At 38.2% G+C, this 25,954-nt stretch overlaps 1 protein-coding gene across 5 annotated transcripts in view; it reads left to right on the forward strand.

Annotated features, from left to right (window-relative positions):
* The window catches only part of Anks1b (ankyrin repeat and sterile alpha motif domain containing 1B), a 1,021,560-nt gene that overhangs the window by 365,746 nt on the left and 629,860 nt on the right, over positions 1-25,954 (forward strand). The gene's annotated exons all lie outside the window — the stretch shown is intronic.

Raw genomic sequence — 25,954 nt, forward strand, 5'->3', positions numbered from 1 at the left:
TTTTTTTTTTTTTTTTTTTTTTTGTGGACAAGGGGCATTGTCCGTGCTTGTTTTTCTAGCCTCAACCCCAGTGAAGCTGGTACAGTTGATTTCAATTGCTCTACCTGCTTATGGCTTCTAGTTCTGTGGTCTGTGTTAGACACCATGCTGCTTGTTTCAGAGTTGTCCTTCAGTGTTCACACTCTTGGTAATCTGTCTTTACCTTTTGTTCTTTTTTTTTTTTTTTTTTTTTTCATTCCTGTCACTTGTCTGTATCATTTTTTTCCCCTCACCCCCCTTCTCTTTCTGTTGGATTTCCCAGTAGGCGGTTTGCAGGCAAGCTTTAGAAATATCATTGGGACAAGCTGTTCTGTGATATTTCATTGAAAACGGCACTTTTAAAGTTGTTTGCATTATATTTTTGCCAGCAGATGGACCTAGAACATTGAATTGGTGGTGTTCTCAACATGGCTCATTCTGAGTGGGCTTCATAAAATTCAAGAGAGGGGGTTTAGGAGTCAGTCAGTGCCACCCCAGTCAGTGCCTCCTAGAATCCCTGACGCACAGGACATGACTAAAACCTTGAGCCCGTCTGTAGTGCAACCCATGTCTAAGACTGTGTAAGCAACAGTTTCTAAATAAATAACATTCTTTGGAATAACTTACTTTATTTTATGGTAATTCCATCCTCATCAGTAAATAGTGTTTCAGCCTCACATATCCAGTAGGTGTAGTTTGTAGAAGGCTTTTATAGAAATTATTTCACTTAAACTTCATTCGCTCCCAGGGGATTTGTAGGCCGGTATTGTAGATCAAAATCCTGGGGTTCAGATGGGTTAGAAGCAGCCATCAACTAGGGAACCGTTTTGATTTCTTTTAAAGTCAACAAATATTTTACCCCATCCTACTCAGAGATAAGAATCTCCTCAAGAGAGAGTGTGAGTCATCTTTATGACACTCGGCTTTACAAGTTTAGCATTGTTTGGGCCCAGATAGCATTTTCTAAAGCCTCAGTGTGCACAGTAAGAAAATGTTTCCAAACATTTCATCTCGATCTGCTTGACTGAAGAAACAAACACCAAACCCGGATTCAGATGGCGGAGTGTCAGCGTTTGCTCTCCTGGCTTCACAGCCTGGGTTGGCACGCTTTGGGAGTGCTGTGCACTTACTACGGTTCCAGCACTTATGTAAACACTATTGGTTTTTATTTACATATATAAGATGCTGTCTCTCCCTAAATTTATACTCTCAACTCTCTCTCCCCTCCTCCCTCCCCACCTAATCCTCCTATGCCCATCCCCACTTGTCCCCGGCCTACCTTTAAAATCTACTCTATTTTCCGATCTCTAGGAGATCCATGTGTCATTCCACCCACCACCCTTTCTTCCTCTATGCCTAACCTCTCTGGGACTATGGATTGTAGGTTGAAATCAGTTATTTAAGAGCTAATATCCACATATAAGTCAGTACATACTATGTTTTTCTTTCTGGGTCTAGGTTACTTTACGCAGGTTTTTGTTGTTGTTGCTGTTCTATCCACTTGCCTGGAAATTCTATGATGTCATTTAAAAAATATATTTTATTAATTTATTCATATTATATCTCAATTGTTATCCCATCCCTTGTATCCTCCCATTCCTCCCTCCCTCCCTCCCATTTTCCCCTTACTCCCCTCCCCTATGACTGTGACTGAGGGGGACCTCCTTCCCCTGTATATGCTCATAGGGTATCAAGTCTCTTCTAGGTAGCCTGATATCCTTCCTCTGAGTGCCACCAGGCCTCCTCATCCATGGGACGTGGTCAAATATGGGGCACTAGAGTTTTTGTGAAAGTCAGATCCCACTCTCCACTCAACTGTGGAGAATGTCCTGTCCATTGGCTAGATCTGGGTAGGGGTTCGAAGTTTACTGCACGTATTGTCCTTGGCTGATGCCATAGTTTGAGCAGGACCTCTGGGCCCAGGTCTGCCCATCATAATGTTCTTTTTGCAGGTTTCTAGGACCCTCTGGATCCTTCTATTTCCCCATTCTCCCATGCTTCTCTCACCTAGAGTCCCAATAGGATGTCCTCTCCTCTGTGATGTCATTTTAACAGCTTAGTAATACTCCATTGTATAAATGTACCACATTTTCTTTATCTATTCTTCTGTTGAGGGACATGTAGGTTGTTCCTAGTTTCTTGTGTTATAAATAAGGCAGCACTTAAGAGCATAGATATAGCTGGGTGGTGGCGCATGTCTTTAATCCCAGCACTTGGGAAGCAGAGGCAGGCAGATCTCTGTGAGTTGGAGGCCAGCCTGGTCTACAAAATGAGTCCAGATAGCCAAGGCTATACAGAGAAACCTTGTCTCAAAAAATTAAAAAAAAAATAGCATAGATAGGGAATGCTCAACAAAATATTTGCAAACTGATTCCAAGAACACAACTAAAAGATCATCCACCATGGTCAAACAGGCTTCATCCAAGAGATACAGGGATGGTTCAAGATACAAAAATCAATAAGTAATAAACAAATACTCCACCATATAATAAATAAATAAATAATCCACATATATGCAAACTGAAGGAAAACATCACACTATCATCTCTTTATATGCAGGAAAGGCCTTTGACAAAATCCAATACCCTTTCATGATAAAAGTTCTAGACAGAGCAGAGATACAAGTGACATACCTAAATATAACAAAGGCAGTCGACAGCCAGGCTATAGCTGACATCAAATTCAGTGGAGGACTGCTGGCTTCGGGACAGGGTTTGGAGACTAGAGGATATACAAGGGGGATGAATAAATTGTGGGACTGAAGATTCCCCAGCATGCACTCAAATAGTCATAGTCACGGATAATTATTGGTTAGCTTATATAAGTGCCCATGTTTTGGGTATAAGCCTAATCCTAAAGTGCTTGCTGATTTCAGCTTCGTGTCTGGAAATACGCCCCCCCCCCAAAAAAAATCTGGTTACCATCACTTGATGGTCGTCAAGCACTCTGCAATTCAATCACTAACAAGAATTCTTTTTAAGTTGGAAATCAAAGCCATGGCCTAGCTCATGCTGGGAAGTGCTTCTATCACTGAGCTACTTTCCCAGCGCTAAATAATAAATTGACAACGTAATTGAAGTACACTTTGGCTCTTAAAGCTAGCGATGAGAGACCTTTGATTCAGGTCTCACAGAATGATGGAAGGAACCTATTCCCAAGTGTTGTTTCTGACCTCCACAAGCACATCATGACACATGCATGTCTGTACATGTGTGTACACACACACACACACACACACACACACACACACACACACAAACACACACATATTAAAAGTATAAGTTCTAAAAATAAAAAGGATAAATACAAACCTTACCAACTTGTAGTATCTTGATTGTATCAGTTTTATTGTTTGTTTGTTTTTGCTTTGTCTTGTTTTGTGTTTTGCTTTTTGAAACAGGGTTTCCCTTTGTAGCTTTGGCTGTCCTGGACTCGCTTTGTAGTCCAGGCTAGCCTCGAAGTCACAGAGATCCACCTGTCTCCCCAGGTGCTCGGGTTACAGGCCTGTGCCTCCGTACATGGCTTGCTTATATGTTCTTTGACTATGGGGAGAATACATGGACAGGTGGGATGGAGAGAGAACTTTACCTTATTCACTGAAAATGGATGCTACTTAGGTAGCGCGGCTGGACCGCTTCCTCTGCTCTGTGCACACTTTTAGCTTAGCTTGTGCAATCTACTTCTACGTGGAGAGCATCCATTGCAAACATGGAGCACTCGCTGCTAGAGGGAGATGGAGCCTGTGCAACGTTGCAGGTGTTCTGATGAGTGTGCTAATTACTTGCCAGCCTCAGACTCAGAGCCAGTGCTCTGTTGAGTTGGGTTTTTTGTTTTGTTTTGTTTTGTTCTGCATGTTTATTAACTGGCTAAGTCACAGCTGGTTGGTTTCACATCCCTGTTTGATCTCCTCACCTTTGTTTCTTGGGCTCCTTTCATGTCTTAAAAGCCTCCAGATTGTGAAACATCCTATTTTTAATTAATAAGAACTGAAATATTTATATGCTACCGGCTTCTCTTTGTTTTTCTCAAGAATATTAACCTATGAGGCTGAGGTTTTCTGTTTGGAATAACCTGCAGGCTTCTACCTGAAAAATGGAATGATTTTTACACTTGACAAGACTTGGAAAAAAAATCTCCTTTTAAAAATGAAGTGGGTGCATTGACATGCCAATTTTCTTTCAACTAGAGCTTAAGTTTTGTTTTTGTTCCTAAACTGATGTATAAAACCATATGTATTTGTAACGTGCAGTAGTACACTTAGATGAGTACATACTTTGTGAGGTAGAAAACCTGTGTCATTAATAAATGTGTTCCCTCCCATCATTTTTGTATTACGTACATTTAGTATCTTTTCCCTTAGCATTGTGCATACAATGTTGCCACTTACAAAGGCACCATGCTGTACATAGATTTCTTGAACCTTTGTCTATCTAACTATAAATATTTATTCATGATAAGAATCTCTCAAAACTCCTTTCCCTCCTCTTCACCCCAGCAACTTGTACCTACTATTCTGATCTCAACTTCTGTGAGATTATTTATTATTATATCTCACAGAAAAGTGAAATGATGCAACAGTTATCTTTCTGTGTCTGGCTTGACATCACTACTTGTCAGGGAAATGCAAATTAAAACCATAATGAGATACCATCTCATTCCTTTAAAAATGGCTATTATCAGGGAGAGTAGGGATAATAAGCATTGGCGAAGATATGAGAAAGCTGAACTCTTGCACAGTGTGAGTAGAAAGGCAAATTAGCATAGCTATTATGGAGATAGCTGTGTCTCCACAGTTTTAGCTCCTGGGAAGCTAAAACTATCACTACCCGATAACAGAACTCGCCATATGGTCCAGCAACCCTATTGCTGGGCATAGATCTAGAGTCAGGAAGTCAAAGAGAGATCTGTGTCCCATGTTTATTGCAACACCAATCAAAATAGCCACTGTAGAGAATCAATCTAAGGATAGAAAACACCAGATATGTTCATACAACAGACTGACATCCAACCATACGAAAGGAGAAAACCAGGTCATTTTTGACAACACGTTCTCATCTGGAGGATGTTAAGTAAGTTAAGGAGGAAGGGGTCTCAGAAGGGAGCGAAAGAGTCGGAGGAGACAGCTCCTACTTCCACTGTTAGGAGTCCTACAAGAAGACCAACATCCACAAATATAACATGTTTAGAGGGCCCATGTTTTGCCTCTGTAAACAATACTATTCACAGGGTTTAAAAAAAAAATGTCAACTTAGAATAACGATAGTTGACTTTATCTTTTTGTAAACTTTGTCTTTTCTTTTTCTTAATATTGTGACTGTGGTAGAAATCACAGGTTGATGTGGCAACCCTAAAAATATCTGCCTTGTTCCCTACCTTTGGGAGAAGGAATTCATGATCTCAACATGCATGATAGCGTAAGCTATTGTTTAGGATGACTTTGCTCTAGGCTTGCTGAGAATTTTTCACATAAAGGTATGTTGAAGTTTTCCCAGCTGTTTCTGTCTGTATGAGATAAGCATATACTTTTCCCTCTTTTCTTCAACGATAAAGCAAAATATACCTTCAGAATTTCTTTGTTTTCAGGTGCTAGAGTTCCAATGCAGAGTCTTGGGGCATATTGGTTAAGCCCTCTCTCACTAAGCTACATCTCCATCACCTATATTTTACATCCTTAAAAAAAAAAAAAAAAAAAAAAAACCATGCAGGGAGAATAGCAAAGTAGAAGGATCCAGAGGGTCCTAGAAACCTACAAGTAGAACATTATGATAGGCAGATTTGGGCCCAGGGGTCCCGCTCAAACTAAGGCACCAGCCAAGGACAATACAGGCAGTAAACTTTAAACCCCTTCCCAGATCTAGCCAATGGACAGAACATTCTCCGCAGTTGAGTGGAGAGTGGGGTATAACTTTCTCACGTACTCTGGTGCCTCACATTTGACCACGTCCCCTGGAGGGGGAGACCTGGTGGCACTCAGAGGAAGGATAGCAGACTACCAAGAAGAGACTTGATACCCTATGAGCATATACGGGGGAGGCAATCCCCCTCAGGCACAGTCATAGGGGAGGGGAATAAGGGGAAAATGGGAGGGAGGGAAGAATGGGAGGATAGAAGGGATAGGATAACCATTGAGATGTAACAAGAGTAAATTAATAAAAAAAAAAAAAACCCATGCAATGTAATTTCACTCTTATGGAGTAATTGTTGCAGTGTGCTGTTTTATTTCTGTAGTGCTGAAAGGCAGGTGAGACCTTGGATGAAGAAAGCATCCATGGTAGACAGATGCTTTGAGTATTAAAGATATAAGGGCATCATAGACAATTAATCATGTGGAAGAGACTGACTGGTGTTTGGGAATCAAGTTAAGAGAGATAAGGACAAACTTGGACAGGAGGTAACTTGGAGATCACACTGCTCCCGCGCACCTGCCTATGACAGCCTCTGCTAAGATTAGCTGACATGTCTGCCTGAAGGATTCTCTGGTAGACATTGTATATATTCAGCAAGCTAACAATAGAGTGGCTTAATAATTAATCATTTTGAAATGCCATCATCAAGAAGAATCTTGAACTGAAAATATATAGAACTCTTGCTAAATCTAGAATAATAGTGCTGCATGGCTATAGAATACATATGTTAAATCTTAAGATTAGAAGTGAGAGTGAGTATGTAAAAATCCAAGTCATATAACTCATAATAAAAAAGACAAAAAAACCCCAGAGTATTGCAATGAATTACAGCAAAAATAGACACTCTGGTGCCTTATATTTGACCATGTCCCCTGGATGGGAAGACCTGGTGGCACTCAGAGGAAGGATAGCAGGCTACCAAGAAAAGACTTGATACCCTATGAGCATATACAGGGGGAGGAAGTACCCCTCAGGCACAGTCATAGGGGAGGGGAATAAGGGGAAAAGGGGAGGGAGGGAGGAATGGGAGGATACACGGGATGGGATAACCATTGAGATGTAACAAGAATAAATTAATAAAAAATTTTAAAAAGTCTTCAAAAATGCAGTGTCAAATATTTATTATTGAATACTGAACCATTTGTATTATGGACCATATATTTCATTTATTTCTTATAAAAATGCTATGGGAGTGGTATTTTTTCTTTATTTTAGTAATTGGGCTTGAGGCTTAGAGAGGTTGCATAATTTTCTCAATGTGACACAGCCACTAACTGGAAGAACTCTGAATTCCTAATGTCAATAATCTTTCTATTAATGTTAATTAGCTCATTGGGGAGAAAAAAATGATGAAGGTTGCGCATTTATATTCCAGAGGGATAAAGTTTAAGAGGAGAATAGGGGACTGAAAAGAAAAGATGAACAGAGACATGGATGGCCAAAGTTTGTAGCCCAAAGGAGGGAAAGCGAAGAGGCCGTTCCCTTCTTCCTAAGGCTTAAAACTAACGCTGTGTGGGAAGAGAAGGTTGCCCGTAGAAAGATAACTCTGCTATTGAAAATATTAACCTAATGATCTTAGGTAAAAACAGAAGTTTAGAGAGAAAAAAAAGTAGAAAAAGAAATCATTTGGACCCACCAATCCACCAGCAGTTCTCCACAAATTAGGATTGCCTAGGAAATTTTTTTAAGAAAAATAGTTAAGCCCCATCTAAAACCAATTAAATCCATCTGAAGGCTAGCACACAAGGTCCTGGACCTACAGTGTGGGACAGGCTGATAAACCTTTTTAATGGGAAATAGAAATCAAAACTCCAATGCTTCATTGAGCCTAGGGAACTGTATAGCTTAGCAAGCAGCATGCATAAGTAACTGACTCAGGCTCACTGCCACTGCCACTTCTCAGTCTCTTCAGAGAGAGAGAGAGAGAGAGAGAGAGTCATATCATGTATTACTGTCTGGAAACAATTGAAAATTCAAAATTCTAGGTACAGTTTCTAATGGATGCATATTGCTTTTGTGCCATTAGAAAACTGAGAAGTTCTACATTCAAACCATTACAAGTAGGAAACTGCCTATATGTCTAACACAGTTTTTCCATGTAGGTTATGTACAGGAAACTCATGGGGTATCATGGGAAATTACTTTATAATCAATACAGGTTGTGTTCTGTCACATACGCTCCCCACAGCCTCTCTGACTGCCTGCTTGTTTGCCTGCAAAGTGGGGGCATTGGTTTCCATGCCTAGTCTTCAAGGGTGCAGTAAGACCCAAAGCAGTTGTCGATAAAATATTGGCTATGATCATCGTAACTTCAGCTCTCAGAGTACATATTTCAGAGACTTTTTGAATTCTCTTGCTAATCTGAATATTCCCGAGGATATTGACCAAACATGGTCATAACATCTAGCAACTCATTTCTTAACAGCAAAAGTATAAGAAAGCCTCACAAAGTATAATTCTCAGGAATTAGGCATGTGAGTAAAACCAAATGGGAAACTATTTATTTACACTTTCCACAAATTAAAAATATTCTTTTTTGTGTGCATTATTTCTTTTTAAAAATTATTTAATTAATTTATTCAGATTACAATTCAATTGTTATCCCATCCCTTGTATCCTCCCATTCCTCCCTCTCTCCCATTTTCTCCTTACTCCCCTCCCCTATGACTGTGACTGAGGGGGACCTCCTCCCCCTGTATATGCTCATAGGGTATAAAGTCTCTTCTTGGTAGCCTGCTATCCTTCTGAGTGCCATCAGGCCTCCCCATCCAGGGGATATGCTCAAATATGGGGCACCAGAGTTCGTGTGATAATCAGACCCCACTCTCCACTCAACTGTGATTTTTTTCTATGAGCGCAAAATGGAGTTTTTCAGAAATGGTACAGTATGTGCATTTTCTGATGGCTAATGAAATGTTCACCTGTGCACTTGGATACATTTTATATATAGCCAAGTATTGGTTTTAATATATTAAATAGCAATTCAATATTGTCCTAATGAACAAAAATGCTATAGTATATTAGGAATCTTTATGGGTGAAAAGGTATCCCCTTATTCATTTTTGAGTCTTTTTGTTTCAAATGCTCACTGTATACTAGTGGTAAATTTAATAAGCATATCTAAACTCACCATTAGCACTCTATTTAAATATACTTTTTAAGCCACGTCCTTCTTGCTCTCTTTCCCATGTTACTTTTCTATAAGCCCTTAACATCATTTATGGGGAACTTTGAAAAAAAAAAAACCTTTCCCTCTTGTTTTGGCATTAATCATTGTGCCCTTAGTGTCTTTCCCCAACTCAACAGCCACTCATATAAATCAGGTCACATTCACCTGATCAATCTTCCATTTCAAAGTAAAGGTATATAACACCATGGGTAATTTAATTCTCTCCTTAATGTCTTAGGCTGTCAGCTCCCTCTCTCCTCAGCTCATTTCACTCCTGCGTTAGGTTCTTAACTATTGATTGTTGATTTTATGGAGTATCTATACGAAACCTACATGACTTAGTGATATCTTTCCTGCAGGTCATTATTCAAATGCTACCTTACAAGTGATGTCTTCTCTCTTGTATATAGGGGGTAGCTACACTTAACTCCCTGTCTCATTTATACTGTGTGCCATCATAGCATTTTTTAATTTGAGCTAGCATGATATTTTTGCCACATGTCTTTCCAACTTCAGTAGATTTCAGGAGAATTGGAACTATGTTCTTAATTAAAAAAAAAAATCCTCAACCCCAGCATGTAGAGTACTACCTGATACATAATTTGTGTTCAGTTTTATTTGAATGATTCAGCTGAGCATAGCTGGGGAAATAACAGCGAAACCTGTTCTGTGGAGCGAGGACTCAAATTGGGTCTTACGTCTAAGCAGAAGTTTACCATCAGAACTTCTAATAAATCAAGATGTCCTAATAAATCATGAGTCTATCCTTTTCCTCTTAATCAAATATCTTATTATTTAGCACTTCTTATTCCATGAGCAATGCTCTTAGTAAAAAGGTTTTCATGGTCAGCTATATAGAGATGTACAAGATTAAAGTTTCTCATAAGGAAGGTTTTTTTTTCCAGATTCTTACCCAATACTGACTCTGGAAACTCTTTGATATGTTTTACAGGGAGTGATCCACAAAACTCAGTGTAAGAAATATAATCCAAGGCATTCCATATGCATCTGTATTATCAATCATGATGATTTTATTCTGGTCTGACTATTTTTATTCACCTTGCACACATTCACACTATTTAGGAAGGGGCACTCTGACCCAGCAGCATGTCAGTTATTTAGTGCATGTCAGTTATTTACAGAGTGATTTGCATGCAGCTCATACTTTAACCCTCCGAACAACCATGTGATACAGATATGTCCATTTTTATTCCAGTATTACCTATGAGGAAAGGTACAAAAGTATGTTGTATTTTTGTGCCATGTTCAAAAGTAAGTTCTAAATCAGTGTTGTTAAATTCCTAAAACTGAAAAACAAGCAGGTAGAAGGAGTTATAGCTTTCTCCATAAGCAGTATTATTTTGGCATTGTCTTATTTTACGTTAATTTGATAAGTCCTCTTAAACACATTCTTACATGGGATAAGAAAAACTGCACCTGATTGAGACAGAGGTTCACCAGCCAAATCTCCTGGATTCCAAACCTAGTGAGAAATGAGATCCAGGAGTTAGATAAATAGAAAACACATGTCATAAGTTTAAAATCATTTTACGAAGCAATTGGAAAATGTCATTCTAGATATGTGGTTCAATGTACGTGCTGTAACTCTTCTCTCAAATTAAGTGCGCATTCCAATCTTGCTCAGGAGAGTGGAGGACACGCACACACACACACACAAACACACACACACAAACACACACACACACACACACACACACACACACACACACACACACACACACACACACACACACAAAGGCAGCTGTATGTCTGGTTACTTTCTTCCCCAATTTTATTTTGTAGTTAAGAACCTCCAACTCTTTAGGGAAATGTAAGTAAAGACTGGAGGGTGGACCAAGAATGTTACTTCTTGTATAAATACAAAACCAGAGAACAGAAGTTCAGCTCAACAATAAGAGGACAAATGTCATTTGACCAAATAACCCAGAGTTTAGAAGAGACTCGTGTCTTTTTGCTAGGCATCAAACTCTATGTTTCTAAAACTTTGTTCCTCTTTCCTTATGTCAATTATTTTTGCACTACCTTCTACTCAATTTCAAGCCAGAAATATGAGTCACCCAGGGCTTCTCCTGCCCCTCCGCTCTCTATATCTAGTCAGCCACCAAAGCCTGTCAGTTCTGCTCCCTAAACATGACTCAAAACCTCCCGCCTCTACTCTCTCTGCCGCTGTCTGAGGCTTTAGACTTTATTGCTGAAATCATTCCCCTAATGGCTCCCCTAGTGCTCACTCCCATCTGCTTCTAATTTATATTCTGTACTTCCTGTACTGTACTGTTTGTGTTATTATTGTTACTAGTGTTTTATGTTTTATAACATTTGCAGAGTTATAACAAAGTTGGAGATACATTGCAAAGATTTCTTCTTCTGGGAGTATTTCTAAGTCATTACAGACCTGATGCTTCATCAGCTGCAAGTACCAAATTACTCCTTATAAGTGAGATATGTCTCTGTCACCAGAAAACACGTCATCAAAATCACATCATGGCCTTTGGCATATTACTAACATTTAACATCAAAATTCCATTCAAATATTTGGTCTTGTCTTGACTTTTGAAATGCCCACTTGTGTAAAGATGATGGGCTAGCAATTTTAGGGAATGGGTCCCAGCTTAAATTTATCTGATATTTTCTTATTAAGTCCAGAATATGAATCTTTATTAGCAAGAGCCAGTGAAGACTCGGGTTTATTTATCTCGTCCTATGAGGTGGGACTTGACTTTTGATTTGTTTTGGTTGTTACGGTCTTCACTTACCATTTAATTACAGTAATATCTTCCAGTCTTTTCCATTGTGAGCTTACTTACTCATTTACTTCTGAAATTTAGAAGTTTTTTAATGAAAAGATACTTTGAAATTATGCCAACGTCTTATTTTAAGAGCATTCAATTCTTAAAAAAAAACATTATCTTCAGAGAGCCACAGGTTTCCAATATTGTCCAGTGAGTTACAATCCATTACTATTATTGTTTTAACACCTAAATTATTTAGGATTTTGCCAAAGTGAACACCCTTGTGTACTTTTGACATATCTCTATCATTATTCGAGCACTTTCTTACATTTTAGACTTAGCTTGCATATACTTTCCTAGTCCCAAATATGGAACGCCTCCATTTCCCCAGTCACCTGTGTTCCCTTCATGTGCAAAATGGTAGATGCCAATGTTGAGGTGCTAAGTTCATAGAGTGCTATTCGGTTGTTGCTTCCAACATTTTGTTCACTGGACAAAGTGAGCGATAATTGTAGTGTGTACAGAATGTCTGTGCATACGTACGGGAATATTTATGAAGACATATAAACATGAACACATCTATTTTTATATTCCTATCTTCTTTGCATATTGAAAACTATGAACGCCTATGGATAATGCATCTGTGATTTAAACACTGCAGAGTTCATTCCCACATTTGTAATTCTGTACCCTGATAACCAGACACCAAGTTTCCACTGCCCTTGATGTGTTTGGCAGTCTGGGCAGGTCAGCTTCTCAGTTAATCTCCAATGTCTACGGTTAGTGCAGCCTCACGCGGGTTCCATCTTCGCTTAGTCAGAACACTACACACCACCCAGCTGTGTCCTCCCTGCCTCTCGAGGGCTCTGACAGTCCGTGCGAGGCTGACTCCTACAGGCTCCTGTTCTCATGGGACAGTGCTGAGTCACCACCTTTGTGGATCTCTGATGTGGATGGTAAGAAGGCACTGTAAGGGTGATCTAACCATCCTCATGGGATTCTATCTCCTTTGCTAGACCTCTACTGGCCAGAGAATGATAATTCTTTCCCCTTGGCTTTTCAAACATCTTGAATGTTATCTCTTCCCAGAAGGGACTATGTCCAACAGAAAATGGAAATTTTTATGAAACCATATTAATTACATTATTAGTTATAAAAGCAAAAATTACAAGCGATGCCCTACTAGTTTAGAAATTTCTTTTCTTTGATTCTTGACATTCATCAAGAACTTGGCAATAACTATTTCCTGAGTGGCCATAAAAATAATTGACAGAATTTGGCATGAGTTCTAAAAGGAGTTCTATGAGACTGAGGATATGGCTTACAGTAAAGTGCGTGTTGTACAAGCATGGCAACCAAAGTCACATCTCCAGCATCACCATGGAAAGAAGCCTGGTGCAGCCTTGTTTACTTGCAGTCCCAGTGCTGGAGAGGTAGGTAAAGGAAGGTCCCTAGAGATGGCTGGCCAACCTGCCTAACCAAATCTGCAAGCTCCAGGTTCTGTGAGAAGCTGTGCAAGAAATAATGTGATGAAAAACTGAGAAAGATGCTCAGTGTCAGCCTCTGACCTCCATGAGCATGCACACATGCAAGCATGCATGCATGCAGGCACACACACACACATACACAGACATATACATACATGCATGTACCTACAACACACACATACACAGACATATGTACACATGCACACACAAAGACACACATATATGCACATACACACATACACAAACACACACATACATATACATACATACATAAACAAATGCTAATACACACCTACACAAATGTACGTATGTGTGTATACATACGTATATGTATACACACACAAAATAAGCTATGAAAAAGCTAGTCATAAATACCCAATTAAATTGAGTTCAATGTCAAACCATGTTGTCATTTTAAATTAAGATTATTATCCTTTCATATATTTCTTGAGTATGAGAAACACTAAATCTTTTATATTTTCTGTTGAATTTCACTAAAATGTAACACAGTATTAACACATGTGTAAATCTACATAATTGCAGTTATACATGAAGTAGTTATTATGATAACCAACTTAGTAAAAATTTGTGAAGTAAGGACAACTTATAAAAACAGATATTAGGCAGTGCACTATTACAGAATACTGACAGTGATTAATAACAGCCCTGAAAGGAATTTTCCTATCTTCTCATCCTTGCACTCTCCCCCCCTCTCTCTTCTGTCACAACAGTTGTAAGTGATTACTTCAGTTGTCATTTCTCTATGAACTAACAAGAAGTATGAAAGGACAGAGCCTTAGGCTGTCAGTATTGCAAATTGAATCTCAGAGATATTTACCTAACACAAAAACTGTGAACATAAACCCAAAGGAACAAACAAATAGCCTTGACTATAAAAAAAAAATAAGTGCTATAAAGCATCAAAAAATACCAATTAAAATAGAAATAAAGTGAAAATGGCATAGAGATATTTATAACAAATAATCTACTAAATACCAATGCTGAGTATATAAAGGTCCTTCATAAGAGCATAGTAAATACTAACACGACATTGGAGGAAAGCAGGCTAGGATCAGGATGAAGGTCTCAAGACAGAAAAAGACAAATATCCAGTGCATGAATGTAGATATGCTTACCAATGGGAAACATGGAAAAAAAAAAGTTACCTGACATTTCAACATTTATCCTACAGCGTGCTTAATAAGCTCTATGAAGTGAAAATATGTCCCGTGCTTAGTAAATGCCTGGTAAAGGAAAAGTGATGCAGACACGGCTGATGGTAGCAGAGACTTATACTGTTTTCAAGTCTAGTAATTCTTTCCCTGTAACAACAAAATCCTCAGAAAAACTGGGGGGCAAAATCTTTAAAATATTTTCATTTTAGCAATATTTTCTCAGCAATATGGAATTAAAATATTAAGCAATTATTAAAAGTTAATTTACACGTGTAGTAGCAGCTAAGAAATTATATTTTTCTTTCACCTCAGTTTCTGGTATATTACGTCACTGGCCTTCACTTCCCCAGCCGAGGACCAGGGTTGTGAGACACTGTCCAGCTTCCCGCTCTTATACCCAGAAAAATTATCCCTGGAAATTTCTACTTAAAGCAATTGCTGCATTTACCAATTACCAAACTTTGATGAAAAAAATTTATCTTCTTTGTTTTGTCCTTAATCCATGGCATCTTCCTGCTTTCCATCCTGTTCTGCTGCCGATTTACAATGTTTAATCTAGGTTCTGCCTTTTTACATTGAAGCTGACAGTTCTCCTATTATTTTTTTTTAAAGAGGAATATTTTGTTTTAACGTATGCATCTTTCAGTTAGTTTCTACCCATGCTAGATCTTACAACAAAGAAGGAAAACAACCACTTCCTTATTCTAAATTAGGCATTACCGTAGAGCTTTGTTTGCATTATCCCAGTCAAACTAAACGGTAATTTCTTTTTTTTTTTTTTTTCAGAATTGAATACATTTTTATTATAGTATAAAGTATTTAAATAGCTGAGTGTGGTGGTACACATTTTTAAAATTTATTCAGATTATATTTCAATTGTTATCCCCTTACTTGTATCTTCCCATTCCCCCTCCCTCCCTCTTTCATCCTATTCCCCACCCCTTGGTCTGTGACAGAAGGGGACCTTGTCCCCCATTATCAGATCACATCCTGGTCTCATTATAAGGTCTCATCCTGGTAGCCTGTTTCCTCTTCCTCTGTGTGCCACCAGGCCTCCCCACAAGGGGATGTGGTCAAATAGGGTGCACCAGTGTTCATGTCAGAGTCAGTCCCCACTCTCCACACAACTGTGGAGAATGTGGTGTCCATTGGCTAGATCTGGATAGGGAGTCTAGGTTTATTGCATGCATGGTTGGTACAGTAGTTTGAGCTGACCCACCTGGGTCCAGATCTGCCAGCCTTAATGGTCTTCTTTTAGGCTTCTAGGACCTTCTGGCTCCTATTTCCCCATTCTTGCTTACATCTCTCACCTGGAGTCCCAGTAGGAAGTCTCAGCATCTATCCTAATCTTCAGCTAAATGAAGACTTTCAGGGGACATCTCTGTTGGGCTAGTGTCCAATTATAAGTGAATATATGCCATTTGTATCTTTCTGGGTCTGGGTTAACTCACTCAGGATGGTCATTTCTAGTTTCATCCATTTGCCTGCAAATTTCATTATTTCCTTGTTTTTAATAGCTGAGTAGTATTCCATAGTGTAAATGTACCACAGTTTCTTTATCCATTCTTCAACTGAGGGACATCTAGGTAGTTTCCAGATTTTGACTATTATGAATAAGGCTGCTATGAACATGATTGAGCATATGTCCTTGTTGTGTGGTGGAGCATCTTTTGGGTATATTCCAAGGAGTGGAATAGTTGGGTCTTGAGGTAGCCCTATTCCCAGATAGTGATTTCTTGGGGAAAGTTGTGCATTGTTTCCATTTCAGCTAAACAGACACTCAACTGTAAATATCAGCATTAAGATTTGAACCCAATTTTACCTTACCCCAAACCCAATTTGGTTTCCTTAATATGTAAGGGATTTACAGAAAAAAAAATGATGTTGTTTGAATTTAATATACAAATGAATTGAATATTTGTTCTATTTACTCATTGATAGAAAGGTGAAGAAATAGAGTTTAAAGTGACAGGTGATTTTCAGATTTAGTGACATTTTTCCTTAAGAGAAATTGACACAAAACTATGTGTCAGTCTTGCAAGTTTTTGGTTACCGAGAAACTGAATACTTTATGAGTTAGTTTCTTAAATTTGCTTTCTATCCTTATAACAATTCTTTCTAGCTTTTTTTCTCTTCAGGAGGCATGGTTCAGAGAGAAAATAAAACTTTTAGGAGGTATTTTGCTAAACGTTTTTTGAAAAACAGCATAAAAATGGAAATCATTAGCGACAATTAACTTTAATATTGTCTTCATTTAGTAATATCTACCATCTAATGACAAAAATTACTATGGCACTGACTGCAGATTACTTCAATGAATCTTATATGAACTTATTCTAAACTTCGTGCCTTTTTAATTACCAACAGAAGTACTTATGTTGTCGCTTGTTTCTGCTTTAAGCTTTTACTTTCTTCTAATATTGTTTTCCCTAATGATAACCTTCCTGACAATTGCTTTTATAAATACCATGGGGGGGGGGGAATGACATTCTTTTAGAACTATCATTTTCTTCTTCATAAGAAAGTCTGGTTATTTGTATTGTATGGGAAGACATTTTAAATAATTATAGAAAAACATGGCACAATGGTTCATGCACTGATAGCTTTGAACTGCTGAGTGAGCTGGGACTATCTGAAGGCTCTCTGGGATACATCAGGAAGCCTCACGTTCCCCAGATATAAAATAGGGGGATACAAAGTGGGGATGTAAAATGCAGAAGTGTGATACTTCTGTGAGAGGAGATATGTGGCAAACATGACACAGAATGTACTCCATGCATACAGTTGGGAAATTTCTTCAGACAGAAAGAGCAGATAGACATTTGGGAAATCAAAAAGCAGTGCTTTCTCTTTTATTTACACAGTGTTATCACCTTTCTGGGCTTTCGAGGAAATGTGGCTTGCAAATCATTAAGTTATGACTTTATGCCATTTTAAAATTGAAGCTGAAGAAATGACATAAATTGTCACCACCAGAATTGAGTGAGAACTTCACGGCAGACCCTGGAATGCCCAAGGATAGTGAAGGGATATGAAAATCCCTTCCACACACATCAGTTTGACAACTCTATTCAAATGGACACATTTTTGTTTTTAAAATCAAACTATCACAATTCACGCGGTATGATATGGGTAGTGTGAGTTTAACTAGTAACCCAGTCCCTTTCCTAAAAGATAAGTAGCCAACCCTCTGGCTTAACCATGGAGTTATAGCAAATGTGTAAAGAGTAAACAGCAATTCTAAACAATCTCTACTATGGCTCCAGCCAAGGACAATACAGGCTACCCAGATCTAGCCAATGGTCAGAACATTCTCCACAGTTGATTGGAGAGTGGGGTATGACTTTCACACATACTCTGGTGCCTCACATTTGACCATGTCCCCTGGAGGAGACCTGGTAGCACTCAGAGGAAGGATAGCAGGCTACCAAGAAGAGACTTGATACCCTATGAGCATATACAGGGGGAGGAAGTCCCCCTCAGTCACAGTCATAGGGGAGGGGAGTAAAGGGAAAATGGGAGGGAGGGAGGAATGGGGGGATACAAGGGATGGGATAACCATTGAGATATAATAAGAATGAATTAATAAAATAAATAAATAAAAATATATTAAAGAAAAAATAAAATAATTTCAAAAGGAAAAAAAGAAAACAATGGAAGAATGTTTCCTAATAGAGTTTATGAAGTTAGTAATTCCCCTTTTCTGTTCCAAAATGGCATATATGTATATGTGCACACTCACACAAGTGCATGGTTATACATATGTGCACACTCACACATGTGCATGGTTATACACACTACACTAGTACAAAGACGGCAGTGTTCCCCATAACTATGGAAAATAAATACCTGAACAAAGTCCTTGAGAACAGAATTCATCAAACACTCACACACGTATAACAGTTACATGATTTTACCAAATCAAATTTACTCAATAACTGTATTTGATATTGAAAATTATACAATAAACTACCTACAGCAAGAATAACCATGAAACAATCAGTAATTATATAAATGTTACATTCTTAGTGTTTTGGCTATTTGTATTTGACAGCCTTGAAGAAAACATTTCTCCTATCTTGGTGCATCTAAAATTCTGAATGTAAATCAATATCTATCTTATCTCGCCTTTATCAACCTAAAACATCCATCTAGACCTAAAAACATCTTAACCCCTAAACAACTAAGATTAACTGTAAAACTAAACTATCTGTTTTTCAACTCCTTCAGAGACTTGAAAATGATGGCCCATTTCCTTTAAGGGGGTTAGGTAGATTTTTGTTTGCTTTTGGCCTATAGAGGGTTATTTTTAATAGGAGTTGGTTATAAGTTATTACTGGTCTTATTTAGAAAAAAATGATATTTCTATGTAGTAGTAATGAATGAGTGGACACAGAAAATTTGAAAATATAATATTTATAATCATAACAATAAATAAAAACTATTTTTAAAACAAATTAAAACTAAGTATTAGACACAAACCTAGCAAGTACCATAAATGCAATACTTTTATATTCTGTGGTTTTGGTATCAAAACTAGCTCACTTTTATAATTTTTGCCTTTTAACAATTAATTTTAGATACAGTTGTTTTAAGAGACAAGCTTTCATACTATAGATAAAATTCATTAATATGGCTATTTTAGTCTACAGCATTTTTAACATAACTCTGTATTACTTTACAATTTAAATTTTCACTTTCATGTGTTTTGTGTCTGTAATTAGAAGCTTTGACACATCATAATGAATTACCATTAGTAATTTTATACAAAAATGATAAACTTGCATAACTTTTGTTTGTCTGCAAACTATTTATTTTCATCTTGTTTCTCAAGGGTGGTTTAGATATATTAACATCTTTGGTTGGGTGTCATCATTGGTGGTGTCATCCCACTCTTTCCTGGTCTGAAGGATAGGGGCTGAAAATATGCTGAACATTATACTAGGATTAATATTTCTGTCTTTTCTTGCTTTTCATTTTTTCTGACTTTGAAAGGTCCGTATGATTACATGGACCTTTATTGATATATTACAGAGATTATAGTTAAAAAATATAATAAGGTTTTGATTTGAGAAATGAAAATTCTGAAGTATAAAGATATTGCTGCTTATGGTTTAGAAGGCTCAATGTAGTAAAGATGTAAATTATTCACACTGATACTCGGTTTTATTATAATTCTTATCAAAAGCCAGATAGCACTTTTTATAGATTAATTTCTCCATAGTGGTTTTATTAGGGGCAAATCATCCCTTGTAAAGAAATGTAAAGGAAAGCTAAGACATTCATAAAAGGTAGCAATGACATAGGAGGAATAAGTCCACTAGTGCTAGGATTGTTTCATAACTACATTACTTAAGATAGTAATGCATGGTCAGTTAAAGGACATATTTGTTGATCGGTGTAACAAAAAGAAACCCCAAATAGCCCTCTCTAGTAGGTTCAGTTTGAAAGTCTCAAGTGTAGCAGAGGGTAAAAGTTCAGAGCAGGAATAACTGGACATAGAGAAGCAACAAAAACAAAGCTTGACTTAAGTCTCACAGCTTATGCGAAAATAACTCAAGCTGATTAAGGAACTAATACATGTAATACCAAAAGCTCTAAAAACATTTCAGAAAATACAGATTGTCTAAAGCTTTAAGATCTAAATCTAGCAAAGATTTATTGTTGACACTAAAGACATGGCCCACTGAAAGTAAAATTGATCTATATGATTCATCAATATGAAAACCTCTTTCCTTGGGGGAAAATAGTGTTATGAAGACTACAAGACGAGTAACTTATCTGACAAAAAATCGATATTTAGGATATATAAAGAACCCTCAAAACAAAGCAAAATCTGGAATATGTCCCCCTCAAGAAAAGGAACCCCTCACTGTAGTGAATATATCGATGAGAATCACCTGAGATGCCCTGCTTCGGTGAGACACCATCACAGCCAGCAAGATGCCAGCGAGACCACAGGGGGAAAAAAACCCATGTTGCTGTTAGAAAGGTAATATATGAAAAAAAAGTTTGACATTTCTTAAAACATGAAACCATCGTACAACCCACAATGTGTACCCTTGGAAATTTGTACTATTTAAGTGAAAACATTTTTTAACACCGAAACCTATATATAAAATACGTAGTGGAATAATTTCTAATAACTGGGCCTGAAACAACCCAGTCATCACACGGTTGTGAATAATTAATCATTTATAACCCGGATGGTACCCAGCAAATAAAGGCGCAAGCTATGGAAATGCGCAAGAGCTTGGACCAGTCTCAACTGAGAAGAGCCTGTTCCCACAGGCTATATAGTGGGTGCAACTATTTATATAGCGTTCTTGACATGATGAATCTAAAGACTATAGAACAGATTTGTGTTTCCTGGAGCTAAGGAGGGGGTGAGGTGGGAGGGAAATAAACGTGGCTATAAAAGGCACCAAAGGAATCCTGGCTAAGACAGAAATCTGTTGTTTCTTGATCCTGGCTGTGATGTAGAACAGTGAGGCGAGATGCTACCACTAAGGAAACCAGGGAAAGGTCACATGAGCTCCTTTCTAATCACTTATTAGAATTACATCTAAATTTACCATTCTTCAAAAACATATAATCTTAATTTAAATGTTAAGCTGTTATTTTTTTTATACCGTGCATATTTATGTGTAAAAGTTCTTTTCACCCACACAGTGATATGTACTTCCTATTTTGGTTGCTCAGAACGTATCTTCTATAATCAGTTGCATAATTACCTTCCTGCTGTTCTTAAAATGAACCAAATTATTTAAAATTTTATTTTTAAAAAACAAACTGGGAAATAAAGCTGGTCATACTTATTTTTAATTTAGGGCATTTGAATTCAACATGAACACCTCTGAAATATTAATGTGTGAACATTTAAAATACTTATATAGAATAATGGTTGCAAAATAGCTATGACTGTTTTCATGTGGGTAGAGTTTCTTTTATGATGTAAACTCCTCAAAATGCTTTCTTTTTCCTCAATATCTACACTGAATCTGGAGTTACCTAACATTTTTACCGATTGAAATTAAAGTCTACAGCTTTAGCTTTCGTGTGTGTGTGTGTGTGTGTGTGTGTGTGTGTGGCGAGAGAGAGAGAGAGAGAGGAGAGACGGAGGGGAGAGGATGAGAGAGGAGAGAGGAGAGGAGGAGGAGAGAGAGAGAGAGAGAGAGAGAGAGAGAGAGAGAGAGAGAGAGAGAGAGAGATCAAATGCAAGGTTATAAAAAGAAACATACACCACATATTCTTTTTTCTTAAAACTTTACACTCATGTTTACATATGTTAAACATAAGAGAATATGCTAGTAGTTTCATAATGTCTCTTTTAATAAAAGTTGAAAATATATGTCACTCCAAGCCAAGTGTTTCTATATAAAAATATAATAAATCAAAGAGATGAAAACTAGAGATGATAAAATTCTTCAGTTTTTCTGCATTGCTCTTAATAATATATCTAGTGACTACAGAAAGTCAACGGAGAGGGGCTGAGGAGAGGGTTTATTAGCTAAACCACTTGCTGTGCAAGATTGAAGACTGAAGTCCAGTTTTCAGAGCTGGTGTAAAAGCCTGACATGGAGTCGTAGTATCTCTAATTCTGGAACTAAGGAAATGACATGTGGGGACAGGAGCATCTCTGGATGCTTATGGACCAACTAGCCTACGTGTTGAAAAGTTAAGAAAGACCATGCATGAAACTAGGCAGAAGGAGAAGGTAGAGGCTTCTTCGTCTCCACATGTACACCATGGCGTACATGCATCTATATTTTTACACACACTCATTTATATATTGCAGTGCAGCATGCATGTGTGTGCACGTGCACACACACACACACACACAACACACACACACACACGTGACGGCTCATCTTGGTTGTCACCTTGACTACATCTGGCATCATCTAAAACCAAAGATGCTAGGCACTTCTATGAGGGTTTTGCTTTTCTTTTTTAACTTAAATTTTTATTGATTGTGAATTTCACATCGTACATCCCAGTCCCACTCATATCCTCATACCTTTATACCTGCCCTCTATCCATGCCCCACCACCCCCAGATTCACCGTGGAAGCTGTAGCGTGTTACAGCGTGTCCCACAGTGTATGCCTTTGTCCACACTTCTTTGCTTGTAGATGTACATTGCAATGAGTCATTGGTCTGATTCGAGGGCTCTGGCTTCGGCTCCATTATCTATACTGGGTGCTTACCAGGATCCCTCTCAGATATCTTGTTGTTGCCCTGTGTCATGGAGATCCTGCAGCTTTGGATCTGTAGTACCAACCCCGTCATGCTCTTCAGCAGTTCGTTGATGGGATAGATGTTGGGATAGGCCAAATCAGAGCCCTGGATCTGGGCCTGGGTGTCAGCTGGGCTGGTCAGCACACTAGCTCTCCCACACACCCCCACACACCCCAAAGGTGAGTTCTCCAAGACTGCCCACGTTAGCTCACTCAATGCTCCAGCTGGCAAGGGGCAAAGCCAGTTCTCCCACTCTCATGCTTTAGGGGCTGGTCACTTGCTCCCACACCAGCAAAGCCAGTTGTGACTCTGGGAGAGTGGCCTCACACATTGCAGGAGTTTCAGGTAAGCCAGGCTTACTGACTCTAAGACCATACCTGCATCTGAAGTACACACACAAAAAAAGAAAACATATGAGCAACGTGGTTTCTCCACATTTTCTATTTCTATCTTTGTTTTGGAGACACATCTTACTGCTAAGTATGCAGATCTGGCTGTCTTGAAACTGACAGAGATCTACCTGCCTCTGCCTTTGGAGTTTGAGTAATAAAAGATGTTCTACCATGCCTAGGTAATATCTACTTGTAATACCAATGGTATAATCTTTAAAATGTGACAAATCTCAAGTGCCTAGAACAATATCCACTCATAAATACATGACATTTACTTATATTTATTTCAGCCTCTGTGTGGAAATAATATTTATGTTTGACCATGATCATCAAAATAGGAGAATGTCACTTTACCCGAGTTTATGAATTCTACACCAATAGAACAAGTTTTAAACACACACACACACACACACACACACACACACACACACACACACACACACACACACACACCACTCTGTATCTCCTGAGAAAAAAAGTCATTTTGTTGAAAAGAAATAAGACAGATAATGTTTTTATTCATATGGGTTTTTTTTTAAAGACGTGGTTTCTTTGTGTATCCCTCCCTGGCTGTCCTAGAACTAGCTCTGCAGACCAGGCCAGCTTTGAACTTATAGATCTACCTGCCTCTGTATCCTAAGTGCTGAGATTAAAGACATACACCTGGATTAATTTTGTTGCACCTTTAGTAAAAAATATTACTAGACTTCTAAAAATCCCTTTTCTCTGCTGTTCTCAGAAATGTCAGGACAGAAGAAGCTGCAGAAATACAGTCCAGTGGTAGAACACGCACTAGCCATGTGTGAGGCATGTGCTTGGTCCCTGGGAGACAGAGGCAGAGGAGAAAGGGAGGGAGTTCACCGATAGTTCTAAGGTGAATGGATCTGAGTAATTTCCTTTTCCTCCTCCTTAAATGCAATTAAACTGGTAAATGAAGCAAAACTAAGAACAAATCTACAAAAGTGGTGAAAATGGCAGTGTTACCATGGGATATTCTCAAAAAGTAAAATTGTTAGTTAGACAAAACCAATGGGAGAGGCCCACAGTCCATCAGAAGGGGACAGAAGGAGGCCATCGCGTGAGTTGTGACATGAGCCTGACATTCTCAGAGCCCTGAGGAAAGTCTTCCAGGGAGAAGAGAGCAGGGCCAATGAGGAACATTAGCACCTTGCATATGAAGCAATGGGCTCCGTGACAGCGACTGCCTGGGTGCTAAAAGATTTTTATGACGCTCCTAAGGAGGGAATTGGAGAAGGAGGGAGAAAGGGCGCCATGTTTTAGTGATCAAAAGTAGCTACTCTAGAATGGCAGCATCCAGGTTCTGCATATGAAAGAAGATCTGTGGCATTTGTCCTTCTGAGTTCGAGTTTCTTCACTGGCATGATCATGTCCACACCATCTATGTTACTGGGGATGACATATTTTCTTCTTTAAGGCAGAAGGAAAACACTGCATATGCGTGCTATATTTTCTTCCTATATACATTTGTGGATGAGTACCTGAGCTCAATCTATAACTTGGCTATTGACTGTATCTCAGTAAACATAGGTGTATGTGTGTTGCTGGTGTATGCTGGCTTGAGGGTTTGTGGGTTTTTTGTTTTGTTTTGTTTTGTTTTTTTAGTATGTATTTAGAATGACCCACCATACTGATTTCCATGGTGGCCATATACTTTCCCACTAAAAATTGTGTAAGGATTCCTCTTTTACACCTCTGATAGTATTTTTAAGAGTGGCCTATTTCAATGTCTTTAAAAAATTGTGTAGGTATTTTGATAGGGATTGCACTGAATCTGTAGATTGCTTTTGGTGGGATGGCCATTTTTACTATGTTAATTCTCCCGATCCGTGAGCAAGGAAGATCATTCCATCTTCTCAGGTCATCTTCAATCTCTTTCTTCAGAGTTTTGAATGTTTTTTCAAACAAGTCCTTCACTTGCTTAGTTAGAGTGACTCCTAGATATTTTATATTGCTTGTGGCTAATGTGAAGGGTGTGGTTTTCCTAATTTCTTCCTCTGCAAGCTTGTCATTTGTGTATAGGAAGGCTACAGACTTTTTTGAGTTAATTGTGTATCCAGCTAATTTGCTGAAGGTGTTTATCAGCTGTAGGAGTTTTTTTTTTTTAAAGTGGCATTTTAAAGTTAAAGTCAGAACAAATTTAGTAGTTAAAAATGACTAAAAATTGTTTTCTTTCCTTTCTTTTCTTTTCTTTTTTGTTTTGTTTTGTTTTCTGATTTATCTCCAGAGCTTAGAACAGTGCTTGGCAAATACCTTACTGCTCATTTGAACAAACTGATAGAAGTAGAGTAAAGGAGGCTAGTCAGTGCTTCTGGAATATATTGCACAAAGGCTCTTCGGATGCCAACATAGCCACTTGTGAAGGACTCTAGAAGTAAGAGGCCAAGGCACAGCAGCATAGGGGAATGCCAAGTTAGCATAGGAATAAGAAACTATTTCATCAAGGGCTCAACTACATAAACCCTTTATACATCCAGAAATGCATTATATGATAAATTAACACGTCACATTAATGCTGAAACCAGGGTGCTGGCATAACAGGCTGTCATTTGGAGAAGATATTTGTAATTAAATCCTATTTACCATGTACTATATACTCAGGATGTTCCAGGTTGATTAAGACCCTCAAAATAAATGCTCAGGCTGTTCTTTTTTTTTTTTAACCATCTGACTTTATTTCAAATAAGTGCTTGTGGAAACAACTCATTGTATTGAGACAGTGTGCCAGTGGGTAGGTGTCTAGGAAGTCGGTCATCTTCACGTAGTTCTATTAGTGTCACAATTAATTTTCCGGCGTGC

This window comes from Acomys russatus, chromosome 31 (genome assembly GCF_903995435.1).
Source record: "Acomys russatus chromosome 31, mAcoRus1.1, whole genome shotgun sequence".
In the NCBI taxonomy this organism is placed as follows: Eukaryota; Metazoa; Chordata; class Mammalia; order Rodentia; family Muridae; genus Acomys; species Acomys russatus.